This window comes from Dipodomys merriami, unplaced genomic scaffold (genome assembly GCF_024711535.1).
Source record: "Dipodomys merriami isolate MVZ:Mamm:240054 unplaced genomic scaffold, mDipMer1.0.p SCAF_42, whole genome shotgun sequence".
NCBI classification, from domain to species: Eukaryota; Metazoa; Chordata; class Mammalia; order Rodentia; family Heteromyidae; genus Dipodomys; species Dipodomys merriami.
In genome coordinates, this window is record NW_027205826.1 from 10,334,023 (window position 1) to 10,353,828 (window position 19,806).

Below are 19,806 nucleotides of genomic sequence, written 5' to 3' on the forward strand. Positions count from 1 at the left end.
ACGAAGAAGAAGGAAGAGGAGGAGGAGGAGGAGGAGGAGGAGGAGGAGGAGGAGGAGGAGGAGGAGGAGGAGGAGGAGGAAGAAGAAGAAGAGGAAGAAGAGGAAGAAGAGGAAGAAGAGGAAGAAGAGGAAGAAGAGGAAGAAGAGGAAGAAGAAGAAGAAGAAGAAGAAGAAGAAGAAGAAGAAGAAGAAGAAGAAGAAGAAGAAGAAGAAGAAGAAGAAGAAGAAGAAGAAGAAGAAGAAGAAGAAGAAGAAGAAACATGATGTGCATCCTATGCAGTGGGTAACCACCAATAACATACTATATATTAGCTATGAGAAGAAACACAAAAGCCATTGCTCTTGGGATTCCAGACTTTGAAGTGTGTTTTGATTTGGTTTGGTTTGGGTTTGGGTTTTTTGGTGCCAATCCTGGGGTTTGAACCCAGAGCCTGGGAGCTTTTATACTCAAAGCTAGCACTCTACTGCTTGAGCCACAACTCTACTTCTGGCTTTTTGGTGGTTAATTGGAAGTCAGAGTCTTACAGATTCCTGCCCAGGCTTCAAGCCACAATTCTCAGATCTCAGCATCCAGAGTAGCTAGGATTATAGGCATGAGCCATAGCTCCTAGAAGACTTTGTGTTATTTTTAATGTGCCTGTTAAGCAAGATTCATGCCAGTGAGATGAGCAGAGGCCAATTGTGACCAGCAGGATGCACCAATCTCTGTGTCATGTGTCAAGTTTCATGAACAATGAGACTGGCAATCATTGCTGTTCGAATATTCCTTCTTCTCAAAACCTAATCAGATGATCTTAACTAGGTCTCTGAAAGGTCCTGTTATTACTAAAAGAATAACTCCTCCAAATGCATTTATTATAGCCAACCTACATTCTATAAAAACCGAACTATGCAACTTGAGGGTAGGGATGGGAGGAGAAAATGGAGAAGAATCATGGAAGAGGTGACATTGATCAAAATGTATTGTACTCATAATCTGACTTATTGAACTGTAATCTCTTTGTACAACTACAGAAGAAGAAGAAAAAGGAGGAGGAGGAGGAGGAGGAGGAGGAGGAGGAGGAGGAGGAGGAGGAGGAGGAGGAGGAGGAGGAGGAGGAGGAGGAGGAAGAGGAGGAGTTCTCTATCCAAAAGTTGTTAGTAGAGCTTTTTTTATCCTCTCCAAGAAAAATCAAGCCAGTCTGTATAGGATAAATGAAGTAGACCCAATATCTCTTCTTTAGAGAAAAGATGGTTCACTCACCATCTCCCAATATCTTAAGCCTCCTCCCAGTCTAGCAGGGGGTGATTCTATCATCCAATCCTAGTACCAGTTAAAAGGAGGCTCAATAAATATCTTTCCCTAGCATTAAGGTAAGATATTGAGAGGGGTGAGTACAATGGCTCACTCCTGGAATCCTAGCTACTTATGAGGTGAAGATCAGAAGTCTTGGTTTAAAGACAATCCAGGCAAAAAAATGTTTGAATCCATAAAAGCTAGATAATAGTGACATATGATTGTCATCCCAGCCATGTGGGAAGAGTAAATAAAAAGATCACATCCAGGCAGACCTGTTTGGGCCTTTTCTGGAAAATAATGAAAGCAAGAGTATGGTTCAAGTGGTAGAGAAGCGGAGTACTAGTGGCTCATGCCTGTACCCCTAGCTACTGAGGAGACTGAGATCTGAGGGTCATGGTTCAAAGCCAGTCCAGTCAGGAAAGTCCATGAGGCTCTTAACTTCAAATTACCAGCAAAAGGCAGGAGTGGTGCTGTGGCTCCAATGATAGAGTGCTAGCCTTGTGCACAAAAGCTAAGGGACAGTGCCTATGCCATGAGTTCAAACCTCAGTACAAAAAAAATAAAAAAGAGTAGTAGATAAACTTCCTAGCAAACACAAATCCCATTATCACCATCCTAAAAAGAAAAACAAACTAGAAGAAAGACTACCTTTTCCCTCTGATACCTGATAATGCTGAGAGAATATGAACTGGAGCTACTCACGGCCATGTTCCTCACCATTCAGAAAGATGTTTCCATAATGAAGTCAAACCAAAAGATCAGAAGCTGAGGGAACAAGAGCTTTGAGTCCTCCATCCAGTACCAAAGACTAAGTCTCTTTGGCTCTCCCAGAATCCCTTGCAGCTCATGACTGGTATGTTCTCTCCCAGAATCCCTTGCAGCTCATTTTGACTGGTAAGTTCTCTCCCAGAATCCTTTGTAACTCATGACTGGTAAACTCTCATTTGCTTAAGCTGATGAAGTTGGACATGTGTCACTTGCAAACAAATGAACCCTGAGTATTTTGTAGCCATCACAACGCCACACCCACGACCTTATATGTCCCTACTTCCCTGCAGAATAGTGGCTCGTCCATGGAACTGGCAGTGGAGTTCTTAAAAGTAAAGATTCCTGGGCTTAACCCCAGACGTGGTGTGCAGAATCCCTGGGAAAAGAGCCCAGGCATTTGTGTAGCACTACCAAGGATTTGGATGTTTAACCAGTTCCAAGCTTATGGTGGGATCCACCACATCCCAGTGGCTAGTTCCTGGCTCCTGGCCTTGGGAAGGGTTTCTGATGTCTGTGTGTCACGTTTGCAGGCAGCTAGTGGAGGGTATGCATACTAAAGGGGGTGGAAGAGGGCACTCAAACCATTCTTCCCGTGATGTGTTTTTCAGAAACCATGGAAAGAGGGAGTCCACAAGGGACCCGCTGTCTTCGGCAGTGTGGAATCTGTCACGTGGAGGAAAGACAGATTGACTTTGCGGCACCCCCCAAGGCCAAGCTTTCAACCAAGGGCATGGAGGTGCCGGATCTGAACGAAACAAAAGGAACAAAGTTTCCAGCAATTAGAGCTGCCCCGTGGTGGAAGGTCCACCCCCCGAAGGCAGGAAGCTGCCCCGTTCCATGGCTCAAATACATCACTGCTCACCATCTGTCAGTTTCTGTGGCCCAGATCATCACACTGGACAGAAGGTTGGACGAGCTGGCCTTTCCTTGCCAAGATTCTACAATTCTAGAAAATGGTCTGGGGACACGGACACACACACACACACACACACACACACACACACACACACACACACACACACACACACACACACACACACACACACACACACACACACACACACACACACACACACACACACACACACACACACACACACACACACACACACACACACACACACACACACACACACACACACACACACACACACACACAGGAATCCAGCGGCCAGAAGGAAAGAGACAAACACGGGTTTGTGGGGAAGAATCCATTCAGAACACAAAATTCACAAGGAATCTCAAAGGACCCCAGGGGTTACTGTTACACTGTGGGCTACCCCTGAAGCCAGGGAATTTTCTACTTTATGTAACTTGGTTTTGTTTTGTTGTATGGTCATGACGATGAGTTACTTTCATAAAGAGAAAAAAAATTCCAGATACTTTCATCTCAAAATAAACAGAAGATAATAACTATAAAGTAATACTTATTCATATAGCTAGGTGTGAAGGGGTATTGTGGGTAAGGGACTCCCCCATTAAGGAAAGCAGAATTCAGGGGTTAAGGGAGGCTCCGCTCCTCTGGCTGTCCCCATCCGGCACTGCCTCTAAATGCCAAAATGGCCTCACCACCTGAGTTAGGCCTTTACTCTGGGCTCCTCCATCTCATTCAGGGCCTGGAGTCTAGAAACATCCCTCAATGTGCTCCTTTATTTCTGTAGCAGGGAGAAGCCCAAGGCCTGTAAGTCATAATAACCAAGCAGGGGAGGAGAAAGAAAGAAAAGAGAAAGAAAGAGGGATGCTTAGAAGGGGGACATTTGCCTCTAATTGTGCAGGAAGAGGAGGAGACGAGGATCATGACACAGCCCCATACTCTGGGGCTAGCTGTGTGTCATTGAAGGCCGGTGTATTATCTAGGACTATCATTTATAAGCAACAGAAACCAAACTCAATCAGCTCACCGTAGAAAGGAAGTGACTGGCCTCATGACTGGGAGGGTTCTGGGATAGTTGATAAGGTTTCCCTCTTTGCTCATTTCTGGTTGAAGACTGGCTCTCTCAGGTGCTAGCAAAGATGGCCAGCCTCCAGATACCTTGTGCTCCTTCCTAGTGTTGCATTCTCAGCCAGAAAAGTCACCACTAGCAGGATCCAAGGAGCCATGTCACAGGGAGGATTCTGATTGGTCCTGCTGCCCTGCTCCATCTCCTGTTGGACCAATCATGTTTTCCCAGGATGGGGTCCTGTGATTGGTCAGGTACAGTCACATACCAATCCCTAGGGGCTGTTAAGAGTTGGGATTAGGGGTCAGTGGTGGGCCTTGAACTTGTGGCCTGGGCACTATCCTCGAGCAATTTTGCTCAAAGCTAGCACTCTACAACTTTGAGTCCGGCATCACTTCTAGTTTTCTGGTGGTTAACTGGAGATAAGAGTCTCACAGACTTTCCTGCCTGCTCTGGCTTTGAACTGGGATCCTCAGATCTCAGCCTCCTGAGTAGCTAGGATTACAGACATGAACCACCAGAGCCCGACTTCTAACAAAACCTTTCCAAAGCCAACTCCTCCAAGAAGTCCTACAAAACCTCACACTTTTTCCAGGTTTTTAACTCTGTATGTCCCCACTTGTCCCCATTGAACCCAGATTGGCTTTTCTCAGCAAAGCCCAGATGGATCCTGAAGGATACAGGCTGTATGTCGTGGGTGCTGCTAGAGTCCAGGGCTGGCTTAGGCTCAGGCACACCAGGAGGCCCCTTGGGATGGTATTGTAGAGGCCAGGCACGTGGACGGCTCCTGTCTCCCCTGGGAAGACATCCATTCACAGGCTCCCTCCAGCGCACCTGCTTCTTCCGGAGGCCATCCTTGTCTCTTAGCTGATATTTATGGGTAATAAGCCAAGCACATCCAAAACCGAGGTGAAATGCCTCTTAAAATAAATACTCTCCAGCCAGTCAATCCATCCAGGCGGATGGGCGTCACTGGCTGGCAGCCTGGAGATGCAGGCAGAAGCCTCCGGCCGAGGAGGAAAAGGTGACCTGGGGTGGTGAGAGGCGGGAAGGAGCAGGGTCCATCCCCTCACCCCACATCGCCATACAAAGTGGGAACGGAGACACCCCCATCTCAGCCTCAGATCTCCACCAAGATGAAGCGGATAATTTTAACTCAGGCTCTGGACTGGCAAAGACAGATAGTGACGCCCGGCAGAGGCCTCTCCATCCACACAGGAAGAGCAAGAAGCCAAGGGCACTGGAAGCCAGCAAAGCTCCTTTTGGTGCTCTGCCAGGCTGCCGGGGTCCAGGACTTGCGTGGGTGTCTAAGGGTCCTGCGTCATCCAAGCTCACCAGTGGGAGAGGGGTAGGTCTTTGTAGGAGGTCCTTCCTAAATCTGCCTTAGGCTATGACAGTGGTTCCAGAGTCCATTTGTTCTTAGAGAAATGGTCATTTGGGTGGGACAGGGTGGGCTCCACCTAGCTCTATATGCAAAGCTTAGAGAAATCATTCTGGCTCCAACTTTGTGTCTCCCCACCCCCAACCCCAACCCCAACCACCCAGGAAGGCTCCAGCCTACTTCTGCTTGCAGGGATGAAGGCCCAAGGGCCTGGGTGAGTGCAGAGACTCACTCCCCATGAGTCCTCACACACAGCACAGGTACAGCTATTCCAGAGCGCACACACACACACACACACACACACACACACACACACACACACACACACACACACACACAGGCCCATAGGAACCTCCAGGCATACATATACCAATGCATGTACTTGCCCATGCATGCACATGCATGTGTGTGCACATGTGCACACACATGGAAAAATGTATGTCTCTGTGGATGTGTATGCACATGAGTGTATACATGCATACACATGTCACAGTTGTATACATCTGTGTGTATGCACATGTACGTGCACCATTTTGCTTGAGCCACAGCTTCACTTCCAGCTCTTTGTTGTTGGTAGTGGTGGTCATGGGGCTCGAACTCTGGGCCTGGGTGCTGCCCCTGAGCTCTTCAGCTCAAGTCAAAGCTCTACCACTTGAGCTGGTGGTTAACTGGAGATAACAGTTGCACGGACTTTCCTGCCTGGGGCGGGAGGGGGCATTGAACCGCTATCCTCAGATCTCAGCCTCCTGAGTAGCTAGGATTACAAGCATGATCCACCAGTACTCAGATGCATGTGCAATTTTTATGTGCACATGCATGTACATGTGGGTGTGCCTGTGTACACACAGACACTCTCACACATGTGCACAAAGTGATCACAGGAATCCAGAGTTCCACTCACACAGCTATGCAGAATCAGCACTACCTCTCACACACTCGCTTCCTACCTTAGTTACCAGAAAAGGCTGGGAATACTTTTCAGATGCTGGGAACAAAACTGAGATGACAGGTGAAGACTAGTTCTTTCTGACCCACCTAAACTCCCTGGGACTATGATTGAAGGAGCCATAGCTTGATCTTTCCACACCACTGCCCATCACTCTGCGGGTGACAACACAGGGCCTCATTCCAAAGAACCTGAGTCCACCAACTTCTTCTCCCGAGCACAGCAAAAGGACAATAAGGAAGGAAGACCCTAGACTGAGGTTAGGAAGCTTCTCCTTTTGATCTTCCTGGCTTCAAAGGGTCCATTGAGGCCTCACCCCCAGCCTACCTGGCAGGGATGAGGCAGGAAGGAAGCTGAGAAGAGGTAAAAGCTAAAGCAGGCAGATAGGTGGGCAGACAGCCTCTGCTATATAAGCACTGGGTCATGAAATGCAATTAGGGCCTCTGATGCCCGGTTGTCCTCCCTCTGATGCTTCCTGTACTCTTTGGGGGATACTCCAAGCTTCATTAGTTTAGCATCCTTTGAGCCTGAATGTCTTCACATGCATCCTATTGGCTGCTTTCCCTCTGGGCTGGGACAGGTGGGAGCCAGGATCTCTTCATTTCTTTTGTGAAGATAAAGTTCTTGGTTGAACCAATAGCCTGAGTCCCTGTCTCCATTCCACACTTCAGGAGTCTCTTGTGCATTAAGCTGGTGAAAGACATCTTCTACCACCAAGCTCTTGGTACCAAGTACGACCTGAAAGCCACCTCTCTGCTGTCCCACAGAAAGGACTTGTCCCTGCAGGAAAGGAGTGCCTGGACCTCAGCTTGGTTAAGAGCAGATTTTCTCGAGCACTGTTCTGTCAGTGGGTGGATAGGGAGATGGATGGATAGATGGATGGATGGATGGATGGATGGATGGATGGATGGATGGATGGACAAATGATCAAACAACTAGTAAGGAAAGCCCTCCTCAGGCCCATCTCCTTTATTTTCTCCTTTATTTTTTCCTCCTAAAAAGAAGAGAGACATATCTTTGGCCATAAGGGCAAAGATTTCATCTCATCTAGTAAGATTGACCAGCATCAAGAATATGAATAACAACAACAAATGCTGGCAGGGATGGAGGGGGAGGAAAAGGAACCCCATTGCACTGTTGGTGGGAATGCAAACCAATGCAACCACTCTAGAAGGCAGTTTGGCTAAGCTGAACTCAGAGAGGATGTACAACTTTAATCCGCTGGTTCCCAAAGCCTGGCAGGGGAGGAGGAAAGGCTTGCGGAAAAGATGGGTGACCCTGGACCAAGCCAGGCTGAGGCTCATGGAGGAAGAGAACCCTGTCCCCTTCTCTGCTCAAGGTCAGGATTTAATGGGGAGATTTAGAAACACACAAATGCCTGGACCCCACCAGGGATCAGACGATTCTAATGTACAGCTAGTGTTGAAGACATACAGTGGGTACAAGAACTTGTTTTATGGCAGTCCTAGGACTTGATCTCAGGGTCTGGGCACTGTCCCTTAGCTTTTTTGCTCAACTCTATCACCCGAACCACAGCTCCATTTCCAGCTTCTTGCTGATTAATTGGAGAAAAAGGGTCTCACAGACTTCCCTGCCTGGGCTGGCTTCAAACCGTGATCCTCAGACCTCAGCCTCCCGATTAGCTAGGATTACAGGCAGGCAGGAGCCATGGATGCCTGGGTAAAAGGGGCTTTGATGAAAGATTCAGGCCGGCATTTCTCAAACAGAAGTACACATCCAATCACCTGAGATTGTGGTAAAATGTGAATTTTGATTAGCCCTAGGATTTGACTCTCCAAAGTTCATCTCTCAGAGGATCCCAGTGAACAGGTGCTGCTGGTCCCAAGACTATATTTCAGACAGGAAGGATTCAGGCCAGTGGTTTTCAAACTGTGGTCCCCAGACCAGTGCATCTGAATAACCTGGGTATGTGTTAGAAGTGATTGTCTTGTGTGCAATCCCAGACCTACTGACTCAGAAGCTTGGGTGGGGCCCAGGAGTATGCTCAGGTTGGGAGAAGCCATCACCAAGAGGCCAGGCTCTGGCTCTCAGGCCCCATTTGTCCCCATCTGTCCCCATCTGCAGGAGGCCTTGAGAAGGGCCCCCTGGGATGTGCTCCCCTCCTGGTCCAGCTGAGTGAATGTTTGGGATGGGGGGAGGGGGGAGAACAAATGTAAAGGAATTAATGAGTCCATATGTCAACTCCTGGCAGGGAATAAATGTACACAGTAAATGCACAAATGTCTAGTTTTAGGGCCTCGGGGGAGAAAGGAGAGAGAGAGGAGGGAAAAAAAAAAAAAAACACCTGAAACACACCAGCAATGGAGAGATGAAATTCAATTCCAAACTAAAAATACACATGATTTATCATTATCTGGAGGGAGATTGGGAGAAGGCCATTAGCGCGTGGTTTCTGGCTGGTGCCGTCCTCCATAGCATGAGCTGTGAGCCAGGTGGGGTGTTGTCCTACATTTGCTTTTGTTGCAGCAATGACCCCAGTGCACACAAAGCCCACCACCCTCCCTGCTTCCTCCCACTGGAAACCAGGTCCCATTTTCTGGAGGCTGGTGGGGAGGGTCCAGGCCTTCACAAGGTGGAAAGGCTCCACTTCTCATGAGGGCCTTACAGTGAGTAGTGTCACCACAGAGCCACTTGCTTGGGGGCAGCCGTGCTGGGAGGGGAAGCCTATGCTCTTCGTGACTCTAAAGGATCCTGGGTATGACCTGGAGGACAGGCAAGGGGTTTGGACTTGGCAGGAAATGGGGAGCCAGCCACCCTGCTACTGTGACTGTGGCCGCCCCTGCCCATCTCTCCTTCTTAGGAGGAAAGAAGGCTTTGCAAAATGCCCTAGACCCCATGTGCCAGGAAGATCTGATTCTAAACCAACCTTGGGAAGCCAAAGAGGTCCCAGGAGAGGAGAAAGCCAGTTTCGTATACTGAAAAATAAGGCCAGGTATGGGTGGCTCACGCCTGGAATCCTAGCTACTCGAGAGGCTGAGATCTGAGAATCAGTTTCACCACAGGTCCAGGCAGAAAAGTCCATAAGACTCTTAATTCCAATTAACTACCAAAAAGCCCTAAGTGGAGCTTTGGCTCAAGTGGTAGCCTTGAGCAAAAAAGCTTAGGGGCAGCATCTAGGCCCTGAGTTCAAGCCCCATGACTGGCACCAAAAAATAATTTTTTTAAGAGTGAACTGAAGGCCAAATTTGGGCACTGGGGGGGCTCATGCCTATAAGTTAGCTACTCAGGAGGCTGAGATCTTAGGACTACAGTTCAAAAACAGCCTGGGCAGAAAAATCAGTAAGACTCTTATCTCTAACTAACCAGCAAATAGAAGTAAAGGTATGGTACAGCGCCAGCCTTGAGTGAAAAGGCCAAGAGACAGTAGAAGGCCCTGAGTTCGAGCCCCCATACTGGCACAAAACATAAACTTAAAAATAAAATAAAGGACTGGGAAGGTGGCTCAGTGGTAGAGCGCTTGCCTTGCATGCATGAAGCCCTGGGTTCGATTCCTCAGCTCCACATAAGCAGAAAAAGCTGGAAGTGGCACTGTGGCTCAAGTGGCAGAGCGCTAGCCTTGAGCTGAAGTGTTGAGGGACAGCGCCCAGGCCCAGAGTTCAAGCCCCAAGACCAACCAAAATAAATAAATAAAATAAAATGGGGCACCGGGCAATGGTGGCTCAGGCCTGTAATCCTAGCTACTGAGGAGGCTGAGATCTGAGGATCACAGTTCAAAGACAGCCCAGGCAGAAAAGTCCGTGAGACTGTTATCTCCAATCAACCACTAGAAAACTGGAAGTGGTGCTGTGGCTCAAGTGGTAGAGCGCTAGCCTTGAGTTGAAGAGCACAGGGATAGTGCCCAAGCCTAGAGTTCAAGTCCCACAACCGACCAAAAATAAATTTATCTATCTATTTAGTTAGTTAGTTAAATAAATAAAATGGGGCACAGAATAGTGCCATCCTCATGGGGTTGCTAGAGTGCCCAGCGGGGGGTGGGGGTGTGCCTCACACAGAGGGGGCACCAATAAATGAGTACCGAATTGAGTAGGTCTGAGCCCCTCCCATCCCCAAGACTGCTCACTCTCAGCTCCACAGCTCCCATGTTTCCTAGAAAGGGCATCCTTTCTTTCCTTTCGAGGTCATTATGAAGGGAGAAGGAACTTGGAGAAAGGAGAAGAATGACCAAGGAACAAGAGAAGGCCCTAGAAAAGGCTGGCACCACCCCTAAAAGCCACCTCACCAGCCATCAGTCTCAGGCCACTGCTGACCACCACCCTTCCTGTACAAGGCCAGATGACTGTGTCCTGGACCCAGACCCCTTTATACATGAGGGAACCCCACCATGGCTTAACAATGGCAAATTGGGCAGGGAAGCATTAAGCCACCATCAGGGGATGAATTCCAGTCCTGCCCCCACTAACCACTGTACAAACCGTTCCCCTTGCTCTCCTAGCCATTCCTCCACACTCTGAGGCATCCATCTTGAAACAGGCACTGGGGACAAATGAGACGGAGCACCACCCTTGTGGCTAACGCCCAGAAGCCATCTTGTTCATGGTAGATACCAGGAAGCATCCCAGAGTCACAGTGCCCTGAATGCTCTCATCAGGGCTCTGAGGAGCTGGCTGTCATTCTCTTCCTGTTTTTCCCATAACTCCTGGCTGTCTGGCAGGCTCCCACATCCCTGTGAGGTTTCAGCCTTCCTATTGCCTCGTTCGTCCATAAACCCGATTATATGAAATAGTTCGGGTAAGCCTCTGGGCCTAACAGCCTAAGGAACCTCTTATCAGCTGTAGGTCAATCCTTTAAAATGCCGTTATGAAGACAAAATGAACACCAGTCAACAAAACTGAAGACTTGAAGGCAGCAAGTAAATTCAGCAAATGGACCGTTTCGAGCACTGACCATGGGGTGAATTGGATTTCAAAGAAATGATCTTCAGGGAATTGGACTTCCTCCCCTCAGGCCCCAGCTGAGCCTGAAGCAGACTGCAAGGTGGACAGGCTGTTGTGCAGGTGGAGTTGGCTGCTGGGCCCTTCCTATCATTGTTCTGGAAGTCCAGGAACAGGCCCTGAGAAGGTACCAGCACGCACCAACTCTTTCCTTCCTGCCTGGGCATAGGTTATCCTCAAGGGCAATTCCCAAAGGGGGAGGCATCTGGGGTCAATAGGCCTCTCTCCTCCAGTAAGTAGTCCTTGTCCTATGAATTATGTTGGGTTTTCCTCCCTATGGTCCCTTTACTCATCTTTCTACCACTATAACAAGTACCTAAGATAGTTAACTTCTACAGAGCAAAGGACTGCTTTAGCTCACAGTGGTCTATGATCAAGTGGACTATGATCAAGTGGAGGCCTGCAGTGAAGCAGCCCATCATGGCAGGGGTATGTGGTAGAGAAACCACTTTTATCCTGAGCCAGAGAGCAAAGGCAGAAAGAAGAGAGGCCAGAACCCCAACATCCCTCTCAAAGACACACCTCCAATGACTTAAAATGCTCCCACTAGGTCCCACCCCTTAAAGATCCACTGTTGCCGGGCACTGGTAGCCTACACCTGTAATCCTAGCTACTCAGGAGGCTGAGATCTGAGGATCACGATTCAAAGCCAGCCCAGGCAGGAATGTCCATGAGACTTACTTCAAATTCACCACCAAAAAAACAGAAATGGTAGAGCACTTGCCTTGACTGAAGAGCTCAGGGACAGCACCCAGGCCCAGAGTTCAAGACCCACAATGGACAAAAAAGAAAAACAGGTTCCATTGTCCTTCGACAGAGCTACCATAGGGAGGGACCAAGCTGCTAACACATGGCCTTTGAGAGATATTTAACATTTAAATAGCAAGCTGCTGTCCTTCCACCATTAGTTCTAAGAATACCCAAACCTCATCTCTGTGTGCCTCATCCAGATTCCTTCCCTAGGGATAGGGCCATCTCTGACCCCAGTGACAAAGTCAGGTGCTCCCAAGCCACAGCCACCATCACCGTTCTGAGCTGGATCCCCGCAGCTCCATCACCTGCTCTGTTTTCCTGCATCGTGGCTGCCCATCCTCACTTCTAGAGCACCATCAAAGGACACTGAACTTAGCGTCCACCCGGCTTTGCTCCCAGAGGCTTTGCCAAAAGTACTTTTGTGACTTTGCACTGCGACCACACAGGTAGCCTCAGCCCATCCCAAGAACGCCTTGCTCAGAAGGGAAATGACTTGGAAGGAAGTCAGAGGCATCCCAGGCTCTGTCCACCTCACAGAGTCTTGGCTGCTCCAGTGGAATCAAATGCTAACCAGGAGGAAGTGGGCACTGGTTTGGGCCTTGACTGGCGCAGTCTTCACTTATCTCATCCAGGTCAAGGAGGGAGATTTCAAAGAGAGAGAAAGAGAGAAAAAAAAATGCAGCTGGCTTTACATCTCCAACGGGTTGGGGGTGGGGGGAAAGGCAGCTCCATCTATTTACAAAATAGGATTACAGTTTTGCAGAATACTGCTGAGGCCTGGGGGGAAACTTTGAAAACACATTCATTTTGCTTCATCCTTATCAGAGCCACCTGCTCTCCTCCCCACCCCCACCCCAACCCATCTGGCTTTATTTCACAGAGATCAAAGCAGAAGCAGGAAGCAGGCAGGAAGCATTTTATCCCTAGTGCTTGGAAGGTTGGCTGGTGCTCTCTGTCTACCTAGACTCCTGGCTGGGAGGACCATGTCCTTGTCTAGTCCCCTCTGGGCGGGAGGAGGGAGGAACAGAGGCAGCAACAGCTTTCCTAAGAGAGAAAAGACCTGTCAAAGTGCAGCCTGGGAGAAGAGAAAGCAGAATCCATCTCCTTCCCAGATCCTGTCCCCAAGAAAACCAAGAAACCAGCCAAAGAAAAGCAAGGACATGAGGAGGAAGTGCCTATGAATGATGTTTGGGATCCCATAGTAATAAACATGTGGGCACATTGCAATCTCACTGTAGAGAAGACTCATCTTAATTCGAGACCTTTCTTCCCTGCACACGCAGTAAAAGGGTGCCACGGAATCAATTCCTAATGCTCTTTGTTTGTTGAATGAGAGACTCTCAGCCATGCCTGTCCCTCCCCAGCTCCTATTAACTTTGTCCATTTCCCACCACCGGCTCCTCTTTGTGAGTTACTGGCTTTGGCAACGAGATGAGTCAGAGCAGGCAGACAGCCCTTGGGGTTAGGCCACTGGCCTATTAACCCTAGAGGGGTTGAATGAAATCACAGAATGTAAGGGACTCTAAAGAACATCTGTTTCAGCCAGATCAGGAAAATACATCGGAGAGAGGTTAGGTGTCACTCAAGGTTGTCGGGCCGAGGCTGGCAGCACAGTCCATAAAGGAGCAGAATGTACAGAGGCGCCAGGAGGCACTGCCAAGAACACAGGGAAGCCGCCTCTGCTGCACCTTGGATTTTGTTTCCTAAGGTCGAATGAAGAACTCTTTAAGGGATAATGGCTCAGTAACTCAGGCGCTAAAGTAATGGAAGCAAGAGAGAAGATCGCATCCTGACTCTAAATCTCCAGGGAAGAGGGCAGCTGGTGGTGGGAAGGAAGTGGGGGGGGGGGGCGCTACGGGGGGAGGGAGGTTCCAACGTCCCTGAACAAACCCTTGTAAAAAAAAATAAAAATAAAAAGCACTTAGGAACTAATGGTGCCCTTCAGATGAGAAACCTCCCCATCACCAAGGACAGCTCCTGGGGCTGATTCACAGGCTCTCCTAGGCAGCTCCTTTGGTTCAGGCAAAAGAATATGGTGGAACCAAAAGGCTGGCTTGACCCTGGGATGGCAGAGAGCAACACTAAGGAGCTGAAGTCACACCTATCCCACTGGGGAAGTTTCCAGTCTGTGAGATTGCAAGATTGGATACATTTCAAGCCAGGCACCCACCGGTGGCTCATACCTGTAATCCTAACCACTCAGGAGGCTGAGATCTGAGGATCAAGGTGTGAAGCCAGCCCTGGTAGCCCGAGACTCTTATCTCCAATGAACCACCAAAAAGCTGGAAGTGGAGGGTGTGGCTCGAGTGGTAGAGTACTAGCCTTGAGTGAGAAAGCCAAGCAAGAGCAGGAGGCCCTGAGTTCAAGCCCCAGTACCAGTGTGCGCACACAAATTTAGGATATTATCAAAGGCTCAGATAGAAGCGACACTCAAATAGAAGCGACAGTGACTTATTAAGTGAGCCGTGGGGTTGGGGCTCTGCAGGCAACGCACTTAGCCAGCTCCCCAAGCCACGTGACTCCCCCAAACTTACTTTGCTTATCTGTGAAATGGGGACTGGCTGTGTTTGGGGTTGTGGACAGTGGAAATAAAACCACGTTTAAATAGTAGGCTACTACTCACTAAACTCTCAGCTGCTAATAAAAGCAGACAGGAGCTGACACCAAACCCCACACTAAACGTTTTATGTGCTTTATCTCAATGTCTCTCAATTAATCAGATCATCAAAAGCCTGAGGGGCAAGTCTATTACTGCTCCACTTTATAGCTGATGGAGCTCTGAGGCCCAATAACCACCCCGCTCCACGGTTGGTTAGCGAAAGACAGACTCTGATTTCAAACCCAGCCCTTGTTTCAACAATTGAGTGTTTGTTACATCTGGGCAGAGCTGGGTGACTTAATGGTGCCGAAGGCCCAGCAGGGAGGTCCCCTTCTCACCCACATCAGACCCACAACCACAAGAAAAAGTATGGCAAACGAAGCATTCTCAAGTCACCAGGCCTGGGCCAGGCACTTTGCGTGGCATAGGAATTAGTACGATTCCTACTTTATCAGTGAGAAACCCAGAGATCAGAGAGGCCAAATGACAAGCTCCAGGTCACCAAGCTTGGAATCTGGATTTGAACCCAGGTCATCTAATCTTGGAGGACTGTCTTCATCTCTATTATGTTGTAGCATTTGGGTTTTATTGATCAATTTGTGTGTGTGTGTGTGAGAGAGAGAGAGAGAGAGAGAGAGAGAGAGAGAGAGAGAGAGAGAGAGAATACGTGCATGTGTTCCCACACATATGCACAACAGTACCAGGGCTCAGACTCAAGGCCTCGTACTCTCGCTTGGCTTTTTTATTCAAGACTAGTGATCCACCACTTGAGCCACAGCTCTCCTTTCAGCTTTTTGGTGGTTAACTGGAGATAAGAGTCTCACAAAGTGGCACTGTGGCTCAAGTGGTAGAGCACTCACCTTGATTTGAAGAGCTCAGAGACAGCGTCCAGACCCAGAGTTCAAGCCCCAAGACTGACAAAAAAAAAAGCCTCACAGACTTTTCTGCCTAGGCTGGCTTCTAACAGTCCTCAGATCTCAGCCTGCTGGGTAGCTAGGTTTACTGATAGATTGATGATGATTGATCATTGATGGATCCATTGATGGATGGATTAACTAATTGAGACAGATCTTGCTACTATAACCCACACTGGCCTTGAACTTGAGATCTTCCTGTCTCCGTACCACGTGTGCTGGAATTACAGGTGCACTCATCACCACATGGGCTAACAAATAGGTTTTACTTATTTATTTTTCTTTTTTTTGCCGGTCCTGGGGCTTGAACTCAGGGCCTGGGCGCTGTCCCTGAGCATCTTTTGTTCAAGGCCAGCACTCTAGCACTTGAGCCACAGCGCCACTTCCAGCTTCTTCTGTGTATGTGGTACTGGGTAATCAAACCCAGGCTTCATGAATGCTAGGCAAGCACTCTACCACTAAGCCACATTCCCAGCCCTACAAATAGATTTTAGTATCACAATCATCCATGTTATTAAAGCTTACCTTGAGCCAATCACTGGTGGCTCATACCTATAATCTTAGCTACTCAGGAGGCTGAGATCTGAGGATCGCGGTTCAATGCCAGCCTGAGCAGGAAAGACCGTGAGACTCTTATCTCCAATTAACCACCAAAAAACCGGAAGTGGTGCTGTGGCTCAAGTGGTAGAGCACTAGTCTTGAGCTAAAGAGCTCAGGGACAGCACCCAGGCCCAGAGTTCAAGCCCTACAAGCAAAAAAAAGCTTACCTTGAATTCTAACAATCAGGGCCTCATACCTTACCATGTCAGGTTTGGGGAGTCGAGTCTGTGAAAGACAGAAAGGAGAGGATAATGGCTAGGTGCTGACTCCTGCAATGCAGGAAGAATCTGACACAAAATAAAGATAGGAAACCAAATCTGAGGCTGTGTCTCAGAGACAGAGAGTCAGTAATGGGGCCTCCTGTACCCCCAGCAACATCACACCAGCAGCTGCATCTCGCTCCCCCCATCCAGTTAGAAGAGTTAGCTCTCTCCATGACAGCCAGCTCGCACACTCATCTATCAGATGAGCCTGTGGTGCTTGGGGCTCAGTGCTCCCGAGTCAAGGAGAGGAGAAGCAGCCTTCTCCCAGTCCCCACCTTCTGCAGCAACCTCACCCGGGAAAGGGAAAATGGCTTACGATGCCTGTACATTACGAAGCATATAATTATGCATATTAAAAAGACGCTGGCCCTTGTGGATATAAACACTGCTTTGACTGAGTACCCTTTCCCAAACAGCCCTTCTGGCTCACAGCACAGCCATCAAGCATCCTAAACATATGGTTGCCACTCAGGCCTCCGGGCGGATTTGGACTGCTAGAGGAGAGGAAGGCAGGAGAAAGATGGTGTGCTTGTTGGGGGAAGCGGAGCTGAGCCAGGCCCAGGGACAAGGACATTTACAACGGAGACATAATCTGGGACAGGGATCAAGGACTCCATCCCACTCAGCTGTCATTCTTTCCATCCCTCCTTTCCTGCATTCAGCCCCAAAGACAACAGGAAGCTCAGCCATATGTTTTCAGGTCAGGGAGCTTCGAGGTGGCCTGGACCCTCCATTATGAGTGGTTTTTGGCCTGCAGCTCATGCCTGTAATCCTAGCTACTCAGGAGGCTGAGATCTGAGGAATGCAGTTCAAAGCCAGCCCAGGCAGGAAGATCTGTGGAGCTCTTATCTCCACTAAAACTATCAAATTAGCCAGAAGTAGAGCTATGGCTCAAGTGGTAGAGTGGTAGCCTTGAGCAAAAGAAGCTCAGGGACCAACCTCAGCCCCTGAGTGCAAGCCCCACAACTGGCGTGCGTGCATGTGTACACACACACACACACACACACACACACACACACACACACACACACACACACACACACACACACCATGTTTTTTTGTTTGTTTGTTTGTATGTAGAGCATGAGTCCTCACCATTTCCAGTCCACTGATGTAAGTACCAATCACCTATCACTACTCTAAATGTCACGTCCAGGTAGGACAGCAAGTGTGTGGTCCAGCTGCTAGGAAAGTGAGGCCCCACCTCAATGAAGTGCCACCACCCATCCCAGCCTTGGAGTCTCCAGTTTGGGGCTTTGCTCTGAGCTGAGCAGGGTGGTAAGACTCCATGATGGTACTCAGCTCTCCCAAGCCAGCACCCAGAGATGTAGATACTATCTCACCCCATGTCCTTAGTGGTTCCACACTGTACCATGGAAGGGCCTGCTCCCTGATGCTGGGATCCATTCCTGACCCTCATCACCATCGCTTCCACCCCTCAACCACCCGCCACTGGTCAGCTCTTGTAAGAAGCTAGCTTTGGCCAGGCACCAGTGGCTCACATCTGTAATCCCAGCTACAGGAGGCTGAGATCTGATTATTACAGTTTGAAGCCAGCCTGGGTAGACAAAGCCAAGAGATTCTTCTCTCCAATGAACCAGTGAACTGTGGCTCAACTGTTCAAGCACTGGACCTGAGTGAAAAAAGACAATTGAGAGCATAAGGCTAGGAGTTCAAGACTCAGTAGAGAAGGAGGAAGAGGATGAGGAGAGAAAGAGCAGAAGGGGGAGGCAGAGGAGGAAGAAGAGGAGAAGGAGGAGGAGGTGGTGATGGCCCAGCTGAGCTATAGACTGTGACCACTTGGGGTGGGAATGAGAGAAGGAAGAGGAAGAAGAGAAAGAAGAGGAGAAAGAGAGGAGGAGAAGAAGGAAGAGGAAGAAGAAAAGGAAAAAGAAAAGGAAGAGGAGGAAGAGGAAGAAGAGGAAAAGAAAGAGGAGGAGGAAGAAAAGGAGAAAGAAGAGAGGGAGGAGGAGGAGAAAGAAAAGGAAGAGGAGAAGGAGATAGAAAAGAAGAGGAGGAAAAAGAAGAGGAGGAAGGGGAGGCAGAGAAAGAGGAGAAGGTGGTGTAGCTGAGCTGTGGGCTGTGTCTGCACTGGGCAGATGCTGGAGGAGGCCACACTGGGCACCCTGGTCTTGTGCAGTCATGGGGTTTCCTCTCTGGACACAGTGAGCTGTGAGTGTTGACCTCCATTTGCATTCTCCAGAAAGTAGAGCCTGAGCCAAGGGTCTGGGTGCAGGCAGATTAGGTGAAAATTTCCCAAGAACCAGGTGCTTGAGGAGAGAGAGAAAGAGAGAGAGAGATTGGCTAAGCCTCATAACTGCCCTCCGTGAACAACCACAGACTGATGCCGCACACTCTCTTTGGGCAGAGTTCAAGTTTTCTTCCTTTCCACCTACACCTACAGACACTCCAATCACTCTTACTTTGCAGAAAGCCCCAAGGTGGAGACTTAGGCTGCACCTGAGGTTCGGATGGGGGGTCAGACACAGGCAGCCCTCCCCCAGAGCTACAGGCACATCACAGTGGCTGAGGGGGTGAGTGAATGATAAATGAAAGAGCAATCTTAATGCTTCAAAGTCGGAAGTGGTCATCTCAGTACTTGGGAGGCTGAGGCAGTTCAAGGCCAGGCTGAGCTACTTAATGAGAGCCTGTCTCAAAAAATTAAATATAAATAAATAAATAAATGTCAGACAGAGTGACTTAAGCCTATAATCCTAGCTACTTGGAGAGATGGAGATCAAGGTCTGAGGTTCCAGGCCAACCCAGGCACAAAGAGATTCCACCTCACTCTGGCTGGGCATGGTGGCCTACATTTGTATCCGCAGCTGTGGGAGGACATGAGATGGTTGGGTGCAGTAATACAAAGGAATACAAGTAAAACCACAGAAGTCCAGACCAGCCCCTGGCATAACGGAAGACACAAACTCAAAAATAACCAATGCAGGGCTGGGAAATTGGTTCAGTGGTAGAGTGCTTGCCTTGCATGCATGAGGCCCTGGGTTCAATTCCTCAGCACCACATAAGCAGAAAAAAGCCGGAAGTGGCTCTGTGGCTCAAGTAGTAGGGCCCTAGCCTTGAGCTGAAGAGCTGAGGGACAGCGTCCAGGCCCAGAGTTCAGCCCCCATGACTAAATAAATAAATAAACAACAAACCAATGCAAAGCCAGGCACTGATGGCTCACAATTGTAATCCTAGCTATTCAGGAGGCTGAGATCAGAGAATGGCAGTTCAAAGCCAGCTGGGCAAGAAAGTCCATAAGACTCTCATTTCCAATTAACTACCAGAAAATGGGAAGTGGTGCTGTGGCTCAAAGCAGGAGAGGGCTAGCCTTGATCAGAAAGAGCTCAGGGACAGCATATCAACACTGAGTTCAAATCCCATGACCAACAAAAATAAATAAATAAATAAATA